The sequence below is a fragment of the Leopardus geoffroyi genome, chromosome B3 (genome assembly GCF_018350155.1).
Source record: "Leopardus geoffroyi isolate Oge1 chromosome B3, O.geoffroyi_Oge1_pat1.0, whole genome shotgun sequence".
NCBI lineage: Eukaryota > Metazoa > Chordata > Mammalia > Carnivora > Felidae > Leopardus > Leopardus geoffroyi.
In genome coordinates this window covers 32,964,137-32,988,814 of record NC_059337.1, presented here as the reverse complement: position 1 = coordinate 32,988,814, position 24,678 = coordinate 32,964,137, and the positions used below count along the sequence as shown (strand labels likewise).

At 36.8% G+C, this 24,678-nt stretch overlaps 1 protein-coding gene across 9 annotated transcripts in view; it reads left to right on the top strand.

The window, feature by feature from the left end:
* NEO1 (neogenin 1) overlaps positions 1-24,678 on the top strand; it is a 236,168-nt gene that overhangs the window by 95,245 nt on the left and 116,245 nt on the right. The window lies entirely within an intron of this gene.

Below are 24,678 nucleotides of genomic sequence, written 5' to 3'. Positions count from 1 at the left end.
TATTCAACTAATGTTGGTCATCACAGCATCTCCTCTTACAGGTTCTCTGATTTAGAAGTCAGAGAAAATGAACATGACATGTGCACATAATCTCTTCTTTATCCTATCTCCCTTGCCCTTCCTCCATATTGAAATGTACCCTCAGAGAAATATTTGCTCTCTCCTATGATTCGTCTATACCCTCATTTATCTTGTTTCTTTCTTTTTTTTAATTTATTTATTTCTGAGACAGAGAGCATGAGCAGGGGAGGGACAGAGAGAGAGGGAGACACAGAATCAGAAGCAGGCTCCAGGCTCTGAGCTGTCAGCACAGAGCCCGACGCGGGGCTCGAACTCACAAACTGTGAGATCGTGACCTGAGCCGAAGTCGGTCGCTCAACCGACTGAGCCACCCAGGCGCCCCTCATTTATCTTGTTTCAAATAAAAATTTTTAAGGACTTTTCTAGTACTTTCAGGAAGATTTACCATTGTTTGGATATGTAGAGGTATGTATTGGTTCATGATATTCATTATTACCTTGTCTCAAATTGTATTATATTTGATAAAATACTTCCTGATCTGTGGTTTGGGGTTGTCTCACATTTTTATGAAAGTTTCTCTTGGTACACTGGTGGGTTTTAGAGTAGGAATCACGATAGTCACATTTACACTCCCAGCAGTCATGAGAGGACTCAAATTTGTTTTGTTCTCATCCAACATGGCGCTCAAACTCATGACCCCAAAATCAAGAGCCGCATGCTCTTCTGACTGAGCCAGTCACGCACCCCTCAAGTTTGTTTTTGATAGGAATTGGAGAATAGATTGCTTGGGATCTTATGCTGACAAAGGCACAGAATGTTTATGTTCTCTGTTGCTATTTTGTGGGTGGATTTGTAATCTCTGAAAATCAAAAGAGCAATCCTTAGACTGTAACTATTACAGTTATTTACATAACTTCTGCCTCAGTTGAGCTCAGCCATTGTTCTTGGCTAGGTGGAAGGTTGGCCATGACCAGTTGTAGAATGACCAGTTTATTTCTTTACCTCTATGTGGGTGGGATCATGCAAGTAGAATATTAGTGAACTCCATCTTATTTGGCCCCTGTGCCTCCCTTAGTAGATGTTTTCTCTTTTTGTTTTTACCATTAATCAGATTCTTGGCCTAACACTCTCTTCCATTTCCTACCTGTGCCTCAGTTTCCTCTGCTGTGAAGTACCTTGTCGTTAACCTCACATTGTGAGGCATGGTGTTCACCATACATGTCAGTTCCATTTGTCCATGTGGTTATTTTCTCCTTTTTAACTTTTATTCATTGTATGGAATCAAGTTAGGACTCTTCCTGTTAACTTAATTAACTATATTTTTTTAGTTATAATACATACATCTTACAGTTTGTACCAAGTTCCATCTTATTATCTGTGCCTATAGAAAGTACCTTTTAAGTGAGTACATTCTAGAAAACTGAGAAAAGAATAAGAGTGAGGAAACCTAGGTGTTAAAAATTGTCACAGACCTTCTCTAATCAAAACAGCATGGTATTGGCCCAAGAGAAGTCATCCAAAAGGAATAAAATCTAGCTGTTACAAGTGAATACAGAACTTAAAAATATTATCAAAGTGGGAATTCAGTTCAGAGGGAAAGTCTTTTATTTACTAAAGGGTATTGGTATAATAGATTTTCAAGTAGGAGACTATAAAATCGGATCTGTACTTCAGACCAAAGGTCAGAATGTGAAAAAGTGAAGATTATATGGGTTAGTGTTTATATTATCTCTGCTGGAAAAGACCATCTCAGGAAAAACAGAAAATAGGATGTCAAGCAAAAACTGACACATTTTGACAATGTACACATTTTTAAAGAAGTTATGTAGAAGAGCCCCTGTAAATAAAGGCTAAATGCAAATGGTAAACTAGGAGAAAATAGTGTAACACATAACTGAGAAAGGGTCAGAATTCTGAAAATGCAGTTTTCAGAAAATGATTTTATTTTTAATTTTTTAACGTTTAAATGTTTATTTATTTTTGAGAGAGTGTGCGAGCAAGAGCAAGGGAGGGGCAGAGAGAGAGGAGACAGAATTCCAAGCAGACTCCACACCGTCAGCACAGAGCTCAGTGTGGGGCTTGAACCCACGAACCATGAGATCATGACTTGAGCTGAAATCAAGAGTTGGTCGCTTAACTGACTGAGTCACCCAGGTGCCCCTGGAAAATGATTAAAAAAAAGAAAGAAAGAACCTAAGGAAAATTGGTAAAGAATATGAACAGGCAGTTCACAAAGAGGAGTTTCTCAGCCTATTGCATTTCTTCATCAGCAGATAGGAAAAATTAAAGGATACCATTATCCCCAATGATTATATTGGCAGAAATTGAAAAGACTTTGACCTCCACAGCATGTGGTGTGGTGTTCAGAGTTAAAAATTATTAGTGAAAGCGTCTCAACAGTACAGAATACTGTTATACAGTAATACGAGCATTACCTCCTTGGTACTAGATAATTGTATTCCTCAGTGAGATTTAAGATTGAATTAGCTTTTTGATACCCTTACTATAGGGAACAGCCAAATTCATTTATTAACCACGCCTTATCAATTGTCCACCAGCTCTTTCTCTTCCTCCCCAGCCTCACTTGGAGAGGATGTATAAGGTTCTATGTCAGGTCACTTCACTTCTTGCCTACTATTGATAAAACATCCTGTATGCTAACTTCTCTTTTTCTACCATAGTTTCAGATCGGCTTGAGGCTAATAGTTGTCCTAATTCCTGACTCACAGAATCTTTGACCATAAGAAAATGGTGGTGGTTTTATGCCACTACGTTTTGGGCTATGCAGCATTAGTAACTTGGGAAAGTTCATTATTATTTTTTAAAAGGCTAGAATCAAAGGAAAAGTATATCAGAGATAACCCAGAACTAAAAATTTTGACCAAACCAAGTGTGGTGGTAGAATAACATATACCATTTGATGGAGAATTATTGGAAAAGATTAACCAAGAATTGAAAATAAGCATGATAAATATATTTCAGAAGATTAGAAAGATATTAGCAATATATTTGACATTGATAGGATACTGCAACAAACAAATGAGTAATTTTGTGTGTGTGTGTGTGTGTTTTGTTTTTGTTTTTTAAAGATTTTGTTTTTAAGCAATCTCTACACCCATTGTGAGGCTCGAACTCACAACCCTGAAGTCAGGAGTCATATACTCTACTGACTGAGCCAGCCAGGTGCCCCTAAACTGTTTTTTTTTAATAAGTGCCTGTGAAACAGTTACTAAAATGCGCCACATATTGAGCATAGAATAAATCTTAACAAATTTTAGAGAATTGAAAGTCTATAGGTTTGACTACTGTAGAATTAAGTTTGGAACTAATTACAAACAAAGTAACTTTAAAAAATGGTAACTTGAAGATCTGCTAGTGTTTGGGCCTTAAGTGAATCACTTTGAAATAATCCATGAGTCAGGAAAGAAATGATGAAAATAGAAAACAGTTTGATGAAACAGTGGAGGTGTGACCTATCAAAACTTATGGGATACTTACAAGACATTTATAATCTAAGTACAGGTATTAGAAGAGAAGAAAGACTGAAAAATCAGTGACTTAAATATCCACCTCAAAAAGCTAAAAAAAAAAAAAAATAGCAAACTTAACCCAAAGGAAATAGAAGAAGGGAAGTAATGGCAAGAGCAAAATTAATAGTATAGGAAAAACCATTCAAAATGGAGAGTTTCAACAAAGTCAAAAGTTGGTTCCTTGTAAAGCATAAAAACACTGATAGACACCTGACAAGACTTAAATACAAGTCTTGACAAAGGTCTTTATTTAGACCAAGAGTGTGCAAAACTACAGCTTACAAACCAGATCTGCCCAACTGCTTGTTTTTGTATAATAATAGCTAAAAATACTTTATACAGTTTTAAATGGTTGAAACAGGATATTTAGTGATATATGAAAATTTTATGAAATATGATTTTATTGTCCATAAATAAAGTTTTGTTTGGTATACAGTCACATTCATTTGCATACTGACTATGGCTGTTTTTAATGGATTTGAGTAGTTGTGACACAGACCACATCACCCACAGATTCTAAAATACTATCTGGTCCTTTTCAGAAAAAGTTTAAACTCTCGATGTATACTCTGTAAACTCTTACAGATCAACAAGTTAAACAGGTAAACAAAGACAGATAAACCAGTAAAAAATCAGCAAAAGACTTAAATGGCTACCTCACAGATCTTCAGGTGGTTATTAAACATTTGCAAAAGTGGTTTATTATCATTAGTTTTCTGATATATGCAAATAAAAGCTACAGTGAGATACTATTGTACTCCAGAGTGGTTAAAATTAAAGAGATTAACAACAGGAGGTGTTGGTAAGGATGAAGAACACGCTGATGTAGTGTTATTAGGACTATGCTTTGATGTAATCATTTTAGAATACTGTTTGGCAGAATCTACTGAAATTGCACACAAACATATTTTACGATATGATGGTGGTATTCTAGGAGTATACTTAACAGAAATGTATAAATATATGCATCAAAAAAACACATAATGTTCTCATCAGCTTTATTCACAGTAAATAAAAACTGGGAATAATTACAGCATCCATCAACAGTAGAAAAGATAAGTAGTATTTTTAATCCTACAGTGGCATATTACCATTGACAGACCACTGCTACATTCAGCAACATGGATGAATCTCACAAATACCATTGAAAGAAGGAAACAAGGCACAAAAGAACACATACTGTATGATTCCATTTATTTTTTATTTATTTATTTTTTTACATTTATTCATTTTTGAGAGAGACCGAGCACAAGCGGGGGAGGGGCAGAGAGAGAGGGAGACACAGAATCCGAAGCAGGCACCAGGCTCCGAGCTGTCAGCACAGAGCCCAATGCAGGGCTCAAACTCCCAAACTGTGAGATCATGACCTGAGCCAAAGTTGGATGCTGAGCCACCCAGGCGCCCCATTTTTACAAAGTTCAAAAATAGGCAAAACTAATCAGAAATTAGGATAGTGATTACTTTTGGACAAGGTAGTGACTGAATATGGGACAACAGGACCTCTGGTGTGTTCTGTTTCTTAATCTGGATGGTAATTAAAATAATTGAACATGTACTGTTAATGTGTGTCACATGAGGTTTTCTCTTTTTTATTGTTTACAGATAAGAAGTCATTATGTACAGAAAAAGTTTGGAAAATTTTATTTTGAACTTTGTCCCATAACTGAAAGTATTTTCTTTTTTCAAATGGGGTAACCAGTTTATGAGAAAGAGTTGGAGATTATATACATAAATATTTATATAGTTGTTTCTATATATGGTCATACCTATCTGACTTCTGTTATTTTTTAAGAAGTTATAGCCACAGGAAATGCCATAGTGAGTGTTAATGCAGAAAAAGGTTATAAGTTCATTATTCATCTGTTAAAAATTTCAAATGTATTTTTTTTATCATTAACTCTTGGGATTTCTACACATGCTGTGACGTGAATTAGCCCATCGTGTATTTCCTGTCATCTCAGATTGCGGATAACACCCATTGGTCATGAGTTGGTTTTTTTTTTTTTTTTAAGAGGAATTTTTCCTTTTCTCTTACAACATTCATAACAGTCTGTGATACACATCTCCACTCCCTCCCCCATGCAGAAAAGAAGAAAATTTTCCATTTGTATCCTTGTGAGATAAATTGATAAATTCTAAATTGGCCACCTCCTTGACTTTGTCAATACTCATAATAAATGTGTCACTGAAGTTTAAATTCTACCATCTTTCTCTGAAGTCAGAGTCTAATGCCATTCTACATTTACCCTTCTACTCTGCCTGCTCTCTATCCACATCATGACATTCATCTCTCCTTTTCTGCCAGTCTGCTGCTTGATTTCATTTCCCTTTAGTTCATAATGAGTTACAATATTCTGCTTTCATTTATTAGAACTCTCAGTTCTCTTGGCTTAGGATAAAATAAACTCCTTGTGGCATATTTATAAAACATTACCAGACCTGGGGCACCTGAGTGGTTCATTCAGTTGAGCATGCGACTCTTGATTTCAGCTCAGGTCATGATCCCAGGGTCACGGGATCGAGCCCGCATCAGGCTCTGCATTGGGTGTGGAGCCTGTTTGGGATTCTTTCTCTCCCTCTCCCCAAGTCTTTCTGTCTGTCCCTCTCTCTAAAAAAGAAGGGAAAAAAACAACCAGACCCTTCATATAAAGTCAACTTTTTCTTTTTTTTTTTTTTTAATGTTTATTTACATTAGAGAGCATGTGCATGCATGCACAGGTGAGGGAGGGGCAGAGAGAGATGGAGATAGAATCTGAAGAGGCTCTAGGCTCTGAGCTGCCATCGCAGTGTTCAGCTTGGGGCTTGAACTCACGAGCCATGAGATCATGACTTGAGCCAAAGTCTGATGCTTAACAGACTGAGCCCCCCAGGCGCCCCTAAAGTCAACTTTTTCATTGTTAACTGAGAGACACCAGAGAGTAGTTAAGAGCAGTCTTTGGACCCAGCATACTTGGATTCCAGTCTTATTTCTTTCGCTTACAGAAATGAGAACACGGGCAAGTTATGTAACTTACCTTTGTCTTAGTTTCTTTTATCAGTTCAGTAAGTGGTTGCAAGGAATTGATTAAATAAACTTCTGGCATTCTTCCACCTGAACCTGGGATGGAAATAGAGGTCATCTTTACCAAACTGCATATTGTTTCCTGAACATACTATATTTGCTAGCTCTATTCCCCTGTAGCCTCACACCCTCAGCTAAAATTTTCTGATAGTCCTTCAAGGTTAGTTCTAATCTTAACCTTGCTATCTTTTCGCAACCATTCTCTTACCCTCAGGTAATTATTATGTCTCTCTCAGTAGTTCTCTTTTTACCAGTGTTTCTTATTGATTTGTTTGTATGCCTTTTCCCACTACTGTTAGACTGGGGTCCTTACCAAACAGGGACTGGTCTTAATAATGATTTATCATAATGGATTATCAGTAAATAATTGTATGAATGAATGAAACTTTGCATTGAAATTCTGAAATGTGAAAACTAGGATGAGTTCATGTTTGTGGTTACTTTATTACCCATGTTTTCCTTTGCACCTTGTTTTTTATAGACTTGTAGTGTAAAAAATTAGGATTAAAAAAAGTCTTCTAAGGACACCTGGGTGGCCTAGTCAGTTGAGCATCTCACTCTTGATCTCTGCTCAGGTTGTAATCTCACAGTCATGAGATTGAGCCCCACCTCCATCTCAGCACTGACAGCATGAAGCCTGCTTGGGAATCTTTCTCTCACTCTCCCTCTGCCTGCTCCTCTGCTCACATGCTTTCATGCTTGCTCTCTCTCTCTCTTTCTCAAAATAAAGAAATAAACCTAAAAAATCTTACAAAAGCTTATCCTGGAGAAAGATGAATCATTACCCTAATTTATATAATTGAGGCCATAATTGCCACGTTCATATATATAATGTTTATAAACAGTGCTTTATTGTCTTTATTGCCGTTCTTGACTTTTTGATGCCTTCCATAAGCCAACATAAAACTTGAAAGGACCAAAGCCAATAAAGATGAGCTTTCTTCCAAATGGCTGCTTAAGAACACTTATATTCCTGGGTGGCTCAGTTGGTTAAGTGTCTGACTCTTGATTTTGGCTCAGGTCATGATCTTGCAGTCTGTGGGTTTGAGCCCACAGTGCTGACAGTGCGGAGCCTGCTTGGGATTCTTTCTCTCTCTGCCCCTCCTCTGCATGCATGCACGGTCTCTCACTCTATCAAAATAAATAAACTTTAAGGGGAAAAAAATCCTTTATATTCCTTATTTGCTGTTGTAGTTCAAGACTGTGTGCATTGAATCCCTTCGTCTTTACTTCCAACCCCATGAGATGCTCCAGTACTTTGTCTTGATAACACTGTATTACCCTGCTTCTCCTTTTATTTGTCCATTCCTCTGCTTTTCTTTTATGGACATCTTTTCTTCATTTCAGTGTGCTCATTAAAATATTAGTGTTCTGCAAAGTTCTGTCTTTAACCTACGCCTCTTTGTACTCCTGGCTTCTGGTATAATTGACATCGCAATAACTCCCAAATTCCTATAGCAGACCCCTTGCTGATCTTCAGACAATTCCAGTTGATGTCCTTCAACCTTCACACGTCCAAAACTGAACTGAACTTTCTTCCTTCAAAATCTTCCTCTGATTTTCTATGTATTAGTGGTGTCGCTGCCCACCTCTTCACTTGTGCTTGAAACATGGGAATCATTTTTGATCATTTCAATCTTTTTTATTTCTTCTCACTTTTTTTTTTATACAGAGTTTATTTACACTCTGCATGCAGTTTCCTCATTTTTTTTATTTTTATTTTTTTAATTTTTTTTAATGTTTATTTATTTTTGAGACAGAGAGAGACAGAGCATGAATGAGGGAGGGTCAGAGAGAGGGAGACACAGAATCTGAAGCAGGCTCCAGTCTCTGAGCTTTCAGCACAGAGCCCGACGCGGGGCTCGAACTCACGGACTGTGAGATCATGACCTGAGCCGAAGTTGGCCGCTTAACCAACTGAGCCACCCAGGCGCCCCTATTTCTTCTCACTTCTAATTCATTAGGTTCTCGTTGTCCTTGTCTTTACTCACCTAATTCAAGTTCAGTTAATCTCTTTCATAGGCTTTCTTAGTATCCTAACTGGTCTTTCTTGTTCTAACCTGGTTTTCCATCACATCAGTTTTATCAGAATGGCAGAAATGACCAAAATCCTTCCATTAAAATCTTGGAAAAATAATTGCCACAGATAAAAGTGGAACGAATAAATGAACAAGAATGAAAAGAATGCCTCTGTTGAAAAAAAGGGAAAGAGAAAATAGTCTGTTTAAAAAAACGAGATGAAAATGGAAAATTGACCTGAAAAAGTTCAACTTCGCAAATAGTAGAGAATGCAGATTAAAGTATGGGCCTTTCTTGGCCCATAGTGCCATATATGTGCTGCTGAAGCAAGCACTTTTTTTTTTTTTTTTTTTTTTTTTAAGAGAGAGAGAGAGAGAACACAAATCAGGGAGAGGGGCAGAGGGGGGTGAGAGAGAGAGAGAAAGATATCGAGAGAGAAAGAATCTTAAGCAGGCTTCATGTTCAGTGTGGAGCTCAACATGGGGCTTGATCATGACTTGAGCCTGAAGTCAAGAGTCGGATGCTCAACTGACTGAGCCACTCAGGCACCCCTGTAGAGTTTTAAAATAATAATCTACTCTTGGCAAAATTGTAGTTAAGTGAGGATTCTTATACATTGCTGGTAGTAGTGCAAATTGGTGTAATCTTTTTGTTAAGGCAGTTTGTTAATCAAAAGTCTTAAAATTTGCACATCCTTTGGCCCACAATTCTACTTCTAGTAATTTCTTTTAATGAAGTAATCTAGGATGTGTGCAAAGATTTATGCATAGAAATTGCAATGATACATATTTTTTGGAGTGATACATATTTAATGGAGAATTATAAACCACCTAAATGGCCAACAATAGGTGATTGATAAAATAAGTTTTGTCCTATCCATATATCAGAACACTGTGCATCTAACAAAAATCATATTTTGTAAGACTATTAAGTGGCAAGATCATATGGTTTGAATATATTAAATAATATTTGTGTCATAGTTACGGTATAAATTGGGTCATACCTTTGACTTTCATTTACAAATTACCACAATTAGCCAGAAGCTTTAAATGTCTTCCTTTTGAGGTCTCACATGTAATTTTCAGAATATTGGATGTTTACTTATCTTGATGCGGTCATTTTTCTTCTAAATGTCAAGCAGAGAGAGAACTAGAGTCTGAGTCTGATCGGTTCCAGTATTGCCATTGCTTCTTGTTTTGTTTTTTTTTTTAATTTTTTAACGTTTATTTATTTTTTGAAAGCAGACACAGAGCACAAGCAGGGTAGGGGCAGAGAGAGAGACACAGAATCCAAAGCAGGCTCTAGGCTCTGAACTGACAGCACAGAGCCCGACGTGGGGCTCGAACCCATGAACTGTGAGGTCATGACCTGAGCCGAAATCGGCTGCTTAACCCACTAAGCCACCCAGGTGCCCTGTTTCTTCTTCTTCTTTTTTTTTTTTAACGTTTATTTATTTTTGAGAGAGAGAGAGAGAGAAAGAGAAAATGAACGAACAGGGGAGGGGCAGCTGAGCTGTCAGCACAGAGCCTGATGCAGGGCTGGAAGATCATGCATGCAAGATCATGACCTGAGCATAGTATCTGATGCTTAACCAACTTAGCCACCCAGGCGCCCCTAATATTGCCATTGCTTCTTAAGGTATTATAGCTAGCTAGCTTTTTAGAAACCCCATGTGTTTCTTTTCTTTGTGCTGTTCCTTCTGTGTAGTTTTCCTCTTTTTACCCTCTTGCCTGGCTTTTCTCAGAAATCTCTGAAACTTGTGCTCCCATTTACTCCCTTTGTTTGGGTGGACCCATTTTCTCTTACTTCTTCCATTACATATTCTGATTTTGCATATATACCTTGCATATATCTTTCTCACTTTACTTGTTACATTTAAGTTTCTTTTTTTCAGTTTGTGTATGTTTCTTTCTTGCCATTTCCTTGAAGACAGGTCTGCATCAGTTTCAATTTTTTGATCCATAACACCTAAATATAGTGTCTGACACTACATTTTTTAAAAATGTTTATTTATTTATTTTGAGAGAGAGAGAGAGCGAGTGTGTGAGCCAGGGAGAGGGGCAGCGGAGATAGAATCCCAAGCAGGCTCCACACAGCCAGCATGGATCCTAACGTGGGGTTCAATCTCATGACTTGAGGTGAAATCGAGAGTCAGCCTCCCAACCAGCTGAGCCACCCAGGTGCCCCCAACACATTTTTTTTTAACAACAAATGGGTAAGATACTTGGACATTTTTATAATATGCAATCTATATCCAGAATTTTTTTATAATTTCACTTTATAGATGTTCCATTTTTGAAGCCATTGCTGTAAGTCAGAAATTATTTTATAATCTTTGTTGGGACCTGAATCTCTTTGAATTGGTTTGCAGTTCTTACATTTTTATCATACCAGTGGTCATGTTAGCTTTCAGGTAAATCCCATATTTTACAAGCTTGAAATAATTTTCTAATAGTTATGTAAATTTATTCTGAAGTACAACAGCCTCATTTCCATGGTAACTAACCACCTTCAGGAGATAACCTGCAGGTATAATAGAAGAGATGAGGAATATCCACATGAAATAAAATGAAATATGATGTAAAGTTAGAAGCTAGATTTATGTGGAATACAGATGTATGTTTCAGACCACGAAAATACTACAGAATAGAAGAGCCATTCATATGTCAAAAGATCCTGCCTGTTTTGCTGTTTGTGCATTAGTCAAAGTGCAACATGACAAGAAGAATTCAACTCTGTTGTGCTTTTATGTTACCAAACGGCCCTAATTAGGAGGAAGCTTTGTGGGACAAATAAGCAGGAATCGTGCTATACAAATAGATCCCTGGTTTCTATAAGATCACTACGAGATCAGGGACACCTGGGTGGCTCAGTTGGTTAAGCGTCTGACTTTGGCTCAGGTCATGATCTCGCAGTTTGTGAGTTGAGCCCGCATTGGGCTCTGTGCTGGTGGCGTGGAGCCTGCTTGGGATATACTCTCTCTCCCTCTCTCTCTGCCCCTTCCCCACTTGCATTCTCTCTTTATCTCAAAACAAGTAAGTAAACTTAAAAAATAAATAAATAAATAAATAAATAAATAAATAAATAAATAAATAAACAAACAAACACCACTTAAGAGACCAGCATTACCTCATAGAAGGAATATGATATGATGAAAAGAGCTTTGTTTTTGGAGGCATGTCCCTGTTTCCCAGTCTCTGGCCATGTCACCTTGGCAAATTAGTCAGTTACTTGAGCCCCATTTTTCTTATTTGTAAAATGGAGATGAGAATGCCTTCTTTTTGGTGATGAAATAAAGAAGATGCAAATACAGTGCCTGGTGCTTTGTGGGCATTTAGTGAGTTGCCTCCGCTAATGTCCCTGGGGTTTAAAGACTCTTTCCTTTCTATCTAAATCGTCTTTACTGGATTCTTTCTTTGATTTCTTTTTTGTCTATTTACCTTGATTCTACTTCCTCCATAGATTATTCAAATGGACATCTCAGATGACTTTCTGTTTTGGTTTTGTCCCATTCCACAACCATCAGATACCATTGGCTCCACATTTTGTTATCTGTGAGCCAGGCCAGTGGCACTCCACTCTTAAACCCAATTTAGCTTCTTAGGCTCTCCTGCTTATCTACCCTGGCAGATTGGACAAAATATTAGTATATGCTTTTTGGTGTTTGTTTAAAGAACATAAGAATTGAAGTATTTGGGCAAAGTCATTTAGCTTACTCTGGGTCTCTTATTCATTAGTTTTAGCTATCTTTTCTTGAATCTGTTATACATTCAGTCTTTTTGAGTGAATGTATTCCATATAGCATTTACTGTCTCACTAGCTATATTTCTTTTACTTCGAAGAGTGCTATTGAATTTACCAGATTTGGTAAAGAGATCCATGCCAAGAAGAATTTTAGTAATTTCAGTTGTATTGGCAATAAGCCTCTCATTAAATATATTGAATCTCCTAAACTTCCCATTCTCTTAATTTTAGTTGTTTTTCTCTTTCTTCATTAAAGACGTAATAGCTGGAATTAGGAACGACAGGAAAAGTGGAACAACTTGATGAATTAAAAAATGCCACCTTCTACTAAAAATTGAACTCTCAGAAGCTCCAGAATGGTCAATAGAAAGATACCTCCTAGTTAGAAGAATATGTAGGGCAGGTTTCTTCTTCATTGCAGATTTCTTCCGTGTTTATCCATTCCCACCCCCTATCATTAAGTGTTTATTGTTGACACTTTCAGGTGAACCCAGTTTATGCACAGGAAAGGAATCTTACCCCAACCAGAATATCTTATCAATACAGCACAGTTATCCTCAGTGTATCTGAAAGCTAACTTCCCTGCAGTGATATAAATTGTGAGAATAACTTGACAGCTTAAATGAAATTAAATCTGTTCTGCATTTTCCCCAATCCCCATTGTAATGATAATGAGCACTTTATTGGTCTTTTTGTCCAGAGAAATTTCTGAAGGTGAGATCATGTCAGTGCTCTTCAAACTTTTTGGAGGTGGGAGGATGGAAGGAACTCAAGGAAGATTTACTTTCTAAGCAAGAAACTTAAAATAGATAAACATGGAACTTCTCTGATGGAAGCTAAATAGGAAGGGGATGGTCTCCACCCCACATCTCCTCCATTCTTTGTGTTAATATTTTTCTTGTCCGTGATTACAAATACAGCGTTTCAATGACTGTCTTAAAAGTAATATCAAAGTGGGCGCCTGGGTGGGTCAGTCAGTCAAGCATCTGACTTCAGCTCAGGTCATGATCTTGCAGTCCATGGGTTCGAGCCCCGTGTCATGCTCTGTGCTGACAGCTCAGTCTGGAGCCTGCTTTGGATTCTGTGTCTCCACTCTCTGCCCCTCCCTTGCTTGCGCTTTGTCTCCCTCTCTCTCAAAAATAAATAAACATTTTTTAAAAAGTATTATCAAAGATATTTTTCAAGCAATATTTATTCAGTACTTCAAGTTAGGCATAGGGCAGAATCTAGTGTTACTGGAGATAGAATGGCAAATGGGTTGCAGTCTTCATCCTCAAGGGTACAATAGGTGACACAGTGAAGTCATTAGGCATTTCTAGCCCAGGGTGATAAAAGCTGCGATATTATGTGTCAGCTTTGTTTCTGACACTCATTCTTGTCTAGTTGATTTCAGTGATTCTTGCTCAGAAAGTAGAAGAAAAAACATGACACTAGATGTTTTTAACAGATGAATCTAATTGCTTGAATTCTTGACGTCACATTGTGAATCAGAAATGGACAATCAGTCCAGACTTTATTTAAGCATTGTTTTTTCTTGTTATTTTCAACAACATGGATGGGCCCTCAGGGCATTTTGCTAAGTGGAATAAGTCAGAGAAAGACAAATACCGTATGATCTCATTGATACATGGAATCTAAAAAAACAAGACAAAACAAAACAAACCATCAACAACAGAAAAACCTGAATTCATAGATACAGAGAATATCTAGGTTGGTAGTTGTCAGAGGTGGGGTATGTGTGTTTGTGAAATGGGTGAAGGTCATTGGTACTTGTTTATGTGAGGCTTCTTTCACCAAGCATAACATTTAAAATTCTTTCACATTGTTGCATGCAGTAGGAGTCTGTGTCTTTTTGTTGATAAGGAGTATTCCTGTTGTGGCTGATCTTTCCCCAGAGTGGTTGTACCAATTAATATTCCTGCCAACAGTGTATGTGAGTTCTCTTTGCTCCGCATCTTAGCCAACAGTCTTTTTAATTGTAGTCATCCTGGTGGATGTGAAATGGTATCTCTCTTGCTTTAATTTGCATTTCCCTGATGATTAATGATGTTGAGTAGTTTACCATCTGCTTTTTGGTCATTTTTGTATCTTCCTTTGTGAAATTTCTAAGTTTTTTAGAGTATTGATTTTGTATGTAGGTGATGCATCTTATTTATTGGTACCTGAAAGATGTGGGAAATAGAAAAGTTAAAATATTTTTTAAAATTTTTTCTTATTTAAAAAAATTTTTTTAATGTTTATTTTTGAGAGAGAGAGACTGAGCAGAGCATGAGCAGGGGTGGGCAGAGAGAGAGGGAGGCACAGGATCTGAAGCAGGCTCCAGGCTCTGAGCTGTCAGCACAGAGCCCAATACGGGGCTCGAACCCGTGACCTGCGAGATCATGACCTGAGCTGAAGTCGGATACTTAACTGACTGAGTCACCCAGGTGCCCCCTAAAATATTTAACAATATTAATTTCAGGCCTTTGCTTTATGTGTCTTTAGAAATAGTTGAATTTTAGCTGTCACCACTACTTCTATTATTTTTGGATTTGGAATTTTTCTCAATATAGCTGTTTGAATTTCTCTGGAAGAAGCAAAAGAATAATGTCAAATGTGCTATGAAATATCTGTAAATTCCAATTCAATTCCAATTATGTTTGCCTCTGTAAACTGCTATTTCATAATACCTGTACCTTGAGTAAATAATTAAATTGGCCTAGTATATTAGTCTTCATCTAATTATAAGTATTTTTAAAAAACCTAATTATCAAACCTAATCCTCACATTAGCAGAGGTAAAATACCATTTTCCCAAAACCCTTGAGAATTTTTTTAAAGTGTATTTATTTATTTTGAGAGAGAGAGAGAGAAGAGGAGAGAAGAGACAAGAAGAGAAGAGAGAAAGGGGGAGAGAGAGAGAGAGAGAGAGAGGGAGAGAAAACGAATCCCAAGCAGGCTCCTCACTGTCAGTGCGAAGTCCGACCTGGGGCTCGAACTCACGAACTGTGAGATCATGACCCAAGCCAAAATCAAGATTTAGAAGCTCAACTGACTGAGCCACCCGCGTGCCCCAGAGAATTTTTTATTTCCATACTTGTGAAGTAAATTATTTGTGAAGCATTGACCTTGAGCTCTAGATTAAAGGGAGCTGTAGAACATACACTACATCACACTAGTGTGTTCAAGTGAGAAAGTAGTATTAAGCAAGTGCGTTGGCCAGAGCTCTTATTGTCTGCCCTTCTCAGGGGATCATAAGGACTAATTTCCAGTGATTGTGTAACAGAATTATACCTATCAATGCATTTTACATTTTGAGACTTTTCTAAAGGGATTTAATAGATAAAGCACATGTTATGATATTTGACTCATAGCTGATGCTCCACAAAATTTAGTTTCCTTTTCACTTATAAAACCCTAGAGGGGGTATTGTTACTAATCTACTGATTGATAAAGCTTCCATAAGTCCCCAAATTACATTTTTCTCTTAAACCTTTTTCTTGGGATACTGAAAATAGTTGCTGCTGAATTTTTAAAAAAAATTGTAACAGGACAGTGGAATTATGAGACATTTTTATGTTCCAAGAAATTTTATCATATTAGAAATATCAAGCACCTTTTATTTTATTCATAAAATATAATCTATACTTTATCACATTTACATTGTATGAGTATACCTGGCAAATTCCTTAAATGCCTTTTGTATTAGCAGAGTTTTCACATGCATATGTCTTATATCCTTTCAAGGAAAAGTAATTTCCCTAAAGTCACAAAATGCACTTGAAGGCAAAGCTAGCAGTAAAAGCCTGGAACTTCTTATTCCTAGTGTGTTCTCTTCAAGCAGTGTATACCACTTCATGAGGGTCTTTATTCTCTCCCAGTGCTTTTTAAACATTTTTAACTACTACAAATAGTAAGAAATACATTTTATGCCACAATTCAATATATATATTGGATCCTATACCTTTCTATTGATCTATATATATTACGTAGACAGGTTATAGATATAGGTAAATACAGATATATCTGTCTCTGAAGCAAACATTTTACGAAACAGTACCTACTCACACTATGTAAGATGCACTGTTTTCTGTTCACCCCATCCTCTCTTCCTGTTCCGTATTTTTAAACATTGATGTCACGAAACATCAAAGGAAGGGTCAGCTAACAAAGTAGTAGTGGGGGAGTCCACTCTGATGGGAAGGAGGCTTGTATCACTGACATTGTGGAGAATTGCTGGCACATGGTGGTAATAAAAAGCAGACCAACTTTAACTTTACATTGGTTTGATTATTGTTTTTAACCTCTACAGACTGTCCTTTCTCAGTTTCTGCACCAGAGTTGACTATGCCCACTGGACTGCCCTAGGTACACCAGTGGGTCAATGGTTTGAAAAACAGATATTCTGCTTTGTACTAAACTGCCGAAGCTTGTGATTTACTGAACTTCTACAAGAACTAAAATGCTTATTTTCAGCTGCTGTGTAGAATTTTCAAATAAATATATTCTTATTTGCATATGGACAAAGGAAGCAAAGATTTTTCTAAGCTAGGCCAATTTGGAGAATTTTCATGAGTAGTAAAGAATGAAAAATATGCCAGTAGCAGTTTGATAAATCAGGAACATGTTTAAGAACAAGCTTTTCATCTTTGGAGATGAGGAATTCGTTCACAATAAGCTTAATGATCATTTACTGGGTTTGATTGGATTATTCTTCAGCAAACTGTATTCACTCATTCAAGGTTTCTGTAATGAGATTATAAAATTATTTCTCCAGAATGTAAATTGATATTACAAAAATAATTTCATCACTTTTTTAGATTATAAGAAATAATCGATATTATATATTCCCTCTGCAAAACCAAAAGAAATCTGGAAAGTTAAGAAAAATAAGTCACTTATAATTTCATCACCCACAAATAGCATTGTGGTTAACATTTTAGTTTATATATATTTATAAATTTATTTAGTTTATATATTTATTTTAGTTTATATATATTGGTGAAATATATTAACTTATCAATAAATCCATGTTTCTTAAAATATGAAATGATACCATTAATTCTGATTTTGGCATGTTTTTATTGGGTATCATGGTCGCATCTTTCTGTGTCAGGACACACAAATGTACATTGTGTATAGTAGTTTACAGCAGTCAATAAACTTTTCTTAAAGGACTGGATAATAAGTGTTTTAGTCTCATGCACCTTTTGGTCCCTGCCACAAGTACTCATTTTTGCCATTGTAGTAGAAAAACAGCTGTAGACTCTACCTAAACTAATGAGCATGACTGTATTCCAGTAAAACTTTATTTGTAAAAAGGGAACATAACTTTGCTGACCCCTGCGATAACAGTATTCCAGTGTTTGCATGTGTTTATCCAGGTTTTTAATAAATATTTAGGTGGCTTCTAGTGTTTTGCTGTGGTAAATTACACTGCCATAAACGTACATATCCACTTGTACACTTTATCTTTTTATGATTATTCCTAGGACTATTATTGCTAAAATAAAAGGTATTCATGTTTTAAATATTGATACATCTTGCCAGGTTGCCATTCAGAAAGGTGGTATCACTTTGTTTACTCCCTAGTAGTGGATTTTTAATTCAGAAGAGATTTGACATCTTTCAGATTTTTTTTGACTTTTTATTTTCTTTAATTGTCCATTCTTAATGGACAGTGTTTGGATTATCTTTCATTGACTTGTAGAATTTTTTAATGTATTCTGAATACCAATTCTTTGACATATGAATTACAAATAATTTATTCAAATATTTCACCTGTATTTTTTTAACAGCTTCATTGAAATATAATTGACGTCAATGTACTGCATACATTTACAGTGTACAGTTTGATAAATTTTAGGTTTACATGCATGAAACAATGACCAAGATCTAGATAATTATTCATTACTCCCCAAATTTTCTGATGCCTCTTGGCACTCCCACCTGCCCTTCACACACCCCTTATCTCTAAGTAATCAGTAATCTACTTTCTGTCTTTATAGATTAGTTTATATTTTCTGGAGTTTCACATACATGGAATTGCATAGCATACACTCTGTTTTTGTCTTGTTTCTTTCAGCATACTTATTTGAAAGCAGCCATGTGATTGTTTGTATCAGTGGTTTGTTCCTTTTTTTGCTGAGTAGTATTCTAATGTATGAATATACCATAATTGTTTATTCATTTTGATGGACATATGAGTTGTTTCCAATTTTTAGCAACTTAAAACTGCCATGAACATTCCTGTAATTTGTCTTTTAATTTTAAAGTGTATTTTATCATACAGAGAATTTTTATTTCTTTGTAGTCAACTATGTTGGAATTTTTCCTTTTGGAATTGTATCTTGCTCCCCCTTATTCAAAAACATTCTTTCCCATTTTCTTCTATTGCTTTGTAGTTTATTTTTACTTTTTGATTTTTGATCCGTCTGGAGTTTTTCTTTTGTTTTGGTGGTTTTTGTGGGGATTTTTTTGCTGTATGGTAATATTTCCCCAAATGGATTACCTGTTGCCCCACCACTGTTCTTGCTCCCCCCCAGTTATTTGAAATATCACACTTTATAATCCAGATTTCCAAATTGTGTAGGTCTTATTTCTAGACTCTATTTTATTGATAAATTTGTCTAGTCCTACATCAATACTGTACTGTCTCAGTTATTGTTTAGATATTTTGTTAAGAGGATCCCCTCTCGTTATTCACAAAAAAAATTATTTTTCTCAACATTTTTTTCATCTAGATGTACTGTGGAATCAGCTTGTCAAATATTCTTAAAATTTTTCTTGGGATATTAAATGGCATTTTATTGAATTTGTAGATTGACTTTAAAAGAGTTATGGGAGGGCGCCTGGGTGGCTCAGTTGGTTAAGGGCCCGACTTCGGCTCAGGTCATGATCTCGCGGTCCGTGGGCTCGAGCCCGCGTCAGGCTCTGGGCTGATGGCTCAGAGCCTGGAGCCTGCTTCCGATTCTGTGTCTCCCTCTCTCTCTGCCCCTCCCCCGTTCATGCTCTGTCTCTCTCTGTCTCAAAAATAAATAAACATTTAAAAAAATTAAATTATATAAGTAGTATAATGTTATTAAAGGATCAAACTGTATCCACAAAGTAAATCTTCTGCATTTCTCCTTTCCCATTCCCACCCTGTTTCTCAGAGGTAACCTTTGCCATTAGTTTAGTATATATATACTTATGGATGTTCTTAGAAAGCATTTGTGTACATGTACATCTAGAAATATATTGGTTTTTTTTTTTTGTTAACAAATAGGATCATACCATCTGTGTTGCTCTGCAAATTGCTTTTTGACTTTTTAAGCTTTAGTTTTTTCATGTTTGTACATATAAGACTGTATCAGTATATAAATTCTTTTTTTTTTTTTTTTTTTAATTTTTTCTTTCAACATTTATTTATTTTTGGGACAGAGAGAGACAGAGCATGAACGGGGGAGGGGCAGAGAGAGAGGGAGACACAGAATCGGAAACAGGCTCCAGGCTCTGAGCCATCAGCCCAGAGCCCGACGCGGGGCTCGAACTCACGGACCGCGAGATCGTGACCTGGCTGAAGTCGGACGCTTAACCGACTGCGCCACCCAGGCGCCTTTTTTTTTTTTTTTTTTTTAGTATATAAATTCTTGAAAGCAGTGCTTATCAAACTTCTAATGTGCATGCAAATCACCTAAAGATCTTGTTAAAATGCCAATACTGATTCAGACAGAGGGTTTAGAGTAGGGTACAGAGGCTGTGTGTTGTTTTTTTTTTAATTTTTAACATTTATTTATTTTTGAGACAGAGACAGAACATGAACGGGGGAGGGTCAGAGAGAGAGGGAGACACAGAATCCAAAGCAGGCTCTAGGCTCTGAGCTGTTGGCACAGAGCCCGACACGGGGCTCGAACTCACGGACTATGAGATCATGACCTGAGCGAAGTCAGATGCTCAACTGACTGAGCCACCCCAGCGCCCCTGGAGGCTGTGTTTCTAATAAACTCCCAAATGATGCCAATGCTGATGTTCCCTATACTTTGAGTAGGAAGACTGTAATATACTTTAACTAGATGTGCCATAGTTTAATTATCATCCACTTGATTACATTATTGTCCTGCCCACCCCCCCCCCCCAAATAGTACAGCAATGCACATTGAAATTTCTCCATGAGAGGGATTTTCTTGAATGTTCTAAATAGACAGTCATTGCCATGGTGTACTGGGGAGAGGGGAGGGGCAGGGAGAGATTTTTCCAACCCCACCCCTATATTTATATTTCTTTTCTTTTTCTTATATCATTACATTATTAGAACTTCCAGGAGCGTGTTGAATAGTCTCATTGATAGTGATTCTCTGACAGGAGCATAAAGCTGATACAGCCATTGGTAATATGTATAAAGTCTTTAAATAGGAAAACACCATGACCTAGTTGTTCCTTTTAGGAATCTAGTCTTTTGAAACTCTTTGACTTGTGTGCAAAGATCTGTGTATAAGGATGTGTATTAAAGCATTACTGGTAAAATAAATTATGGTGTAGTCAGACTGTGGACCACTGTGCTGCTGTCAAAAAAGAGATGGTGGTATAAACTGATAAGTGAGAGAAACCCAGGTTGCCAAAGAGTATTTATTGGCTGATCCATTCTATATTTTAAAGTGTGTGTGTGTGTGTGTGTGTGTGTGTGTGTGTGTGTGTGTGTGTGAGAGAGAGAGAGAGAGAGAGAGAGAGAGAGAGGGAGGGAGGGAGGGAGATGTGTTTGGAATACATAGAAAAAAGTTTGGGAAGCTTATCTCTAGGGAAGTGTTTATCTCTGGGGAAGATATGATAATTGACAGGTGGTTTGGGGCTTGGTATAGAGAAGGATTTTTTGTTTTCTGTTCTCTGTTTCTTTCTTTCTTTCTTTCTTTCTTTCTTTCTTTCTTTCTTTTTTTTTGTATTGTTTACTCCTTCTATATTGACTACTTATTCAGCTTTTAAAATTAGAAAATGAGGAAAGTAGAGAGAAGGAGAAAAGAAAACAAAGACACTCTCAGCAGATAGAACTAGCTGAAAGAATAGGGAGAAGGGGGGAACAGACAAATCCAAACCAGTAGTCAGTAAAATTTTCTTAAATAGTCTATGAACCTAGAAAAAGTCAAATGGTTCAAAAACGTATATGGTGCAATAAAATAGCACCTCACACCAATTAGGATGGCTACTCTCAAAACAAAACAAAACAAAACAAAACAAAACAAAACAGAAAATAACAAGTATAGGCCAGGGTGTGGAGAAATTGATTGGAACTCTTCTCTACGATTAATGGGAATGTGTAGCTATTGTCAAGAACAGTATGGTGGTTCCTCAATAAATTAAAAATAGAATTACCATATGATCCATCAGTTCCACTTTTGGATATATATTCAAAAAGAATTGAAAGCACGGTCTCCCGGGTTAACTGTACATTCGTGTTCGTAGCAGCGTTATTCAGGATAGCTAAAATGTTAGAAGCAACCCAGTTGTTGCAGATGAGTGGACAAGCAAAACATGATATGTACATACAATGGAATGTTATTCAGCCTTGTGAAGGAGGGAAGTTCTGACGCACGCTTTGTGACATGGATGCACGTTGACAGTATGCTAAGACAAAATATGATTCAATTCATGTGAAGTGCTTAGAGTAGTCAGAAGCAGAGAGACAAACTAGAAGGGTGGTTGCCAGTGGCTGGTAGGGAGAGAAGGAAAGGGGTGTTACTGTTTAATGGGTATAGAGTTTCAGTTTTACAAGATGAAAAGAGTTCTGGAGATGGATTATGCTGATGGTTGCCCAGCAGTGTAAATGTACTTAATACCACTGAACTGTATACTTAAAAATGGTTTAGATTGGGGGCGCCTGGGTGGCTCAGTTGGTTGAGAGTCCGACTTCGGCTCAGGTCATGATCTCGCAGTTGACAGGTTCGAGCCCTGCATCGGGCTCTGTGCTGACAGCTCGGAGCCTGGAGCCTGCTTCGGATTCTGTGTCTCCCTCTCTCTCTGCCTCTCCCCCACTCATGTTCTGTCTCTCTCTGTCTCAAAAATAAAGATAAACATTAAAAAAAATTTTTTTTAAACTTTAAAATGGTTTAGATTGTACATTTTCTGTAATGTGTATTTTACCACAGTTTTAAAAATCAAGGGGAAGAGTATATGGCAACAAGTCACTGTCCATCTTTCTTCATTTGCCAGTTTCCCAGTTATCCTCTTGAGAGGTAACCACTGGACCAATTTTTTATGTATTCTTTACTGCATCGGTAGTCATATCTCTCTCTATTTGAACTCCCATCTATATAACACTTATTAAGCATGTCTTTATTGTCATTCTCCTTCACAGCATCCTTTAAAATGTTTTTTTAACTCAGTAGTTGCTTATTGAATATTTGTTTGATGAGTGAGCAAATGAATGAATTCAATGGTTCCAGCAGGCACAAAAATTGGGGAGCTCCCTGTCTATATAAATTGTGATAATGTATGTAGTTATCTCCTTGAGTGACTGACCCCTAACACAGGGTTCTCACACTTTACCATGGTTGAGAGTGATTTCAGAGAGCTTGTTAAAATGTGGATTTTGTGGCCTTATCTTTTGCAGTTCTCAAGCATGTGGTAGTGTGAGGCCAACACTCAGTATTTTTCTCAGGCCCAATACAGAACTTTGTGTAACTCTTCAAATAGTCTGTGGATCTCACTTGGAGAAACCCTATCCTAAGTTATTTGTATGCTGCTACAAGGCTGAAAAGCAGAGAACTGACAAATTGAGTACAGCTATTAAGGGAGCATTTCTATCTAATGTACTTATAGTGCCAAGCGAAAATAATCAACCTTGAGGCCCTCGTACCTTCTTTGTTGGGGTGTGGTACACAGCTGATGTTCATCATGGCAATATTGTGACACCATGCAAAGATTAAGTATGTCCCAGTCTTATGAAGGAAGGGGAGCTTATGTTTAGTAAAGATTTTTGAGAATTCTTAAAAAATAATTACTTGTAGAGCAGTTTCTCAAGTTTAAGACGTATAAGGACCGTAAGACCCAAAGTTTGAGTAACATTGCATTGGGATTGAATTCTGCCATTACAGAGCCAACTGGTAAACATGAATGTGAGTGCTAAAATAACATGCTTATTAAATTTTTACATTATCATAAACATTTAAAATTCATGCAGAAAATTCACAGATAGCAAAGAATAAATTTATGAACTCTTGTTGGAGAAACAATGGTATGAAACATTGAATCTGTGAAAAACTTGAGAATCCTTGAGAAAAATTCTTATCTGAGCATCTTCTGCTGATTAATGGAAGTTTTAGAATTCAAATAACCATTCATGCTGACAAATAGACATTGAGCGTCTGTTTGGGTTTTCAATGGTAAATAGGGCAGTGATAGCCAAGATAGCCAATGGTAAACAGGTCTGCTGGGTTTTCAATGGTAAATAGGGCAGTGATAGCCAAGAATTGGGGGAGAAGTCGATCAGGAAATGTTTTTAGTTAAGATCCTAAGGACAACTGAGTACCTGTTAGATAACTTGAGGGGGAGAATTAAGGAAATGTGATGAAGCTGGAGGCGTGGGGAAGGAAGGAGACAAAATTTCAAGGTCATATGGCAACTTTGTCACAAAGTTGCTCCATAGTTATAATTTCCTCCTGGAGAGTAAGGAAAACCTATTCACTTTCTTTGGAAGGAGAGGCTTTCTTGAGAAATGTTGGAGAGCTCTAATGTATTTTTGCTTTGTTAGTTGAGACAGTACTTAAAGCAGACTTGTTGATTAGATTGCCAAATGACATCCTCAAGGAATTTAAGCCTGTTAAAATGCTTGGGTTTTATTTGCTGGGGTTTGTTGTTGTTGTTGTTGTTTTTAAGGACTTACGTGTAATTTTGTGAATAATTGAAAAGAAGCTTAAGAACAGCAAGTGTACAGTTTAAGTAAAATGGACAGAATTGATTTATTTCTCTACTTAAAGAGCTTTTTAGGAATTCCAATGCTTAAACCTTTAAAATGCAAGAATAGAAATTCCAACAATTCAGAGGTAATGTAAATGAAAACTGTTATAATCTTCCAAATAAGAGCATAATAAAGTAACCTTGAAACATTGCTGTTGGCCCTACATTGTTTTCTGTTTGAATTGAGTGGTAATTTCCAACGTTGCAAAACAGTGATGGAATTAAGTGATGTTTCCAGCAAAAGAATTTTGCAAGTATAATATGTTTTAGTATTAAATTCTACTTGTGCATTTAGCAATTAAAATTATTCTTGTAATGATGATGGCATTAGAAGGGATAGGGAGCTGTCAAAGAGAATTTGAAGCTTAATTATCTCTTTGGTAACAAAATGCATAAT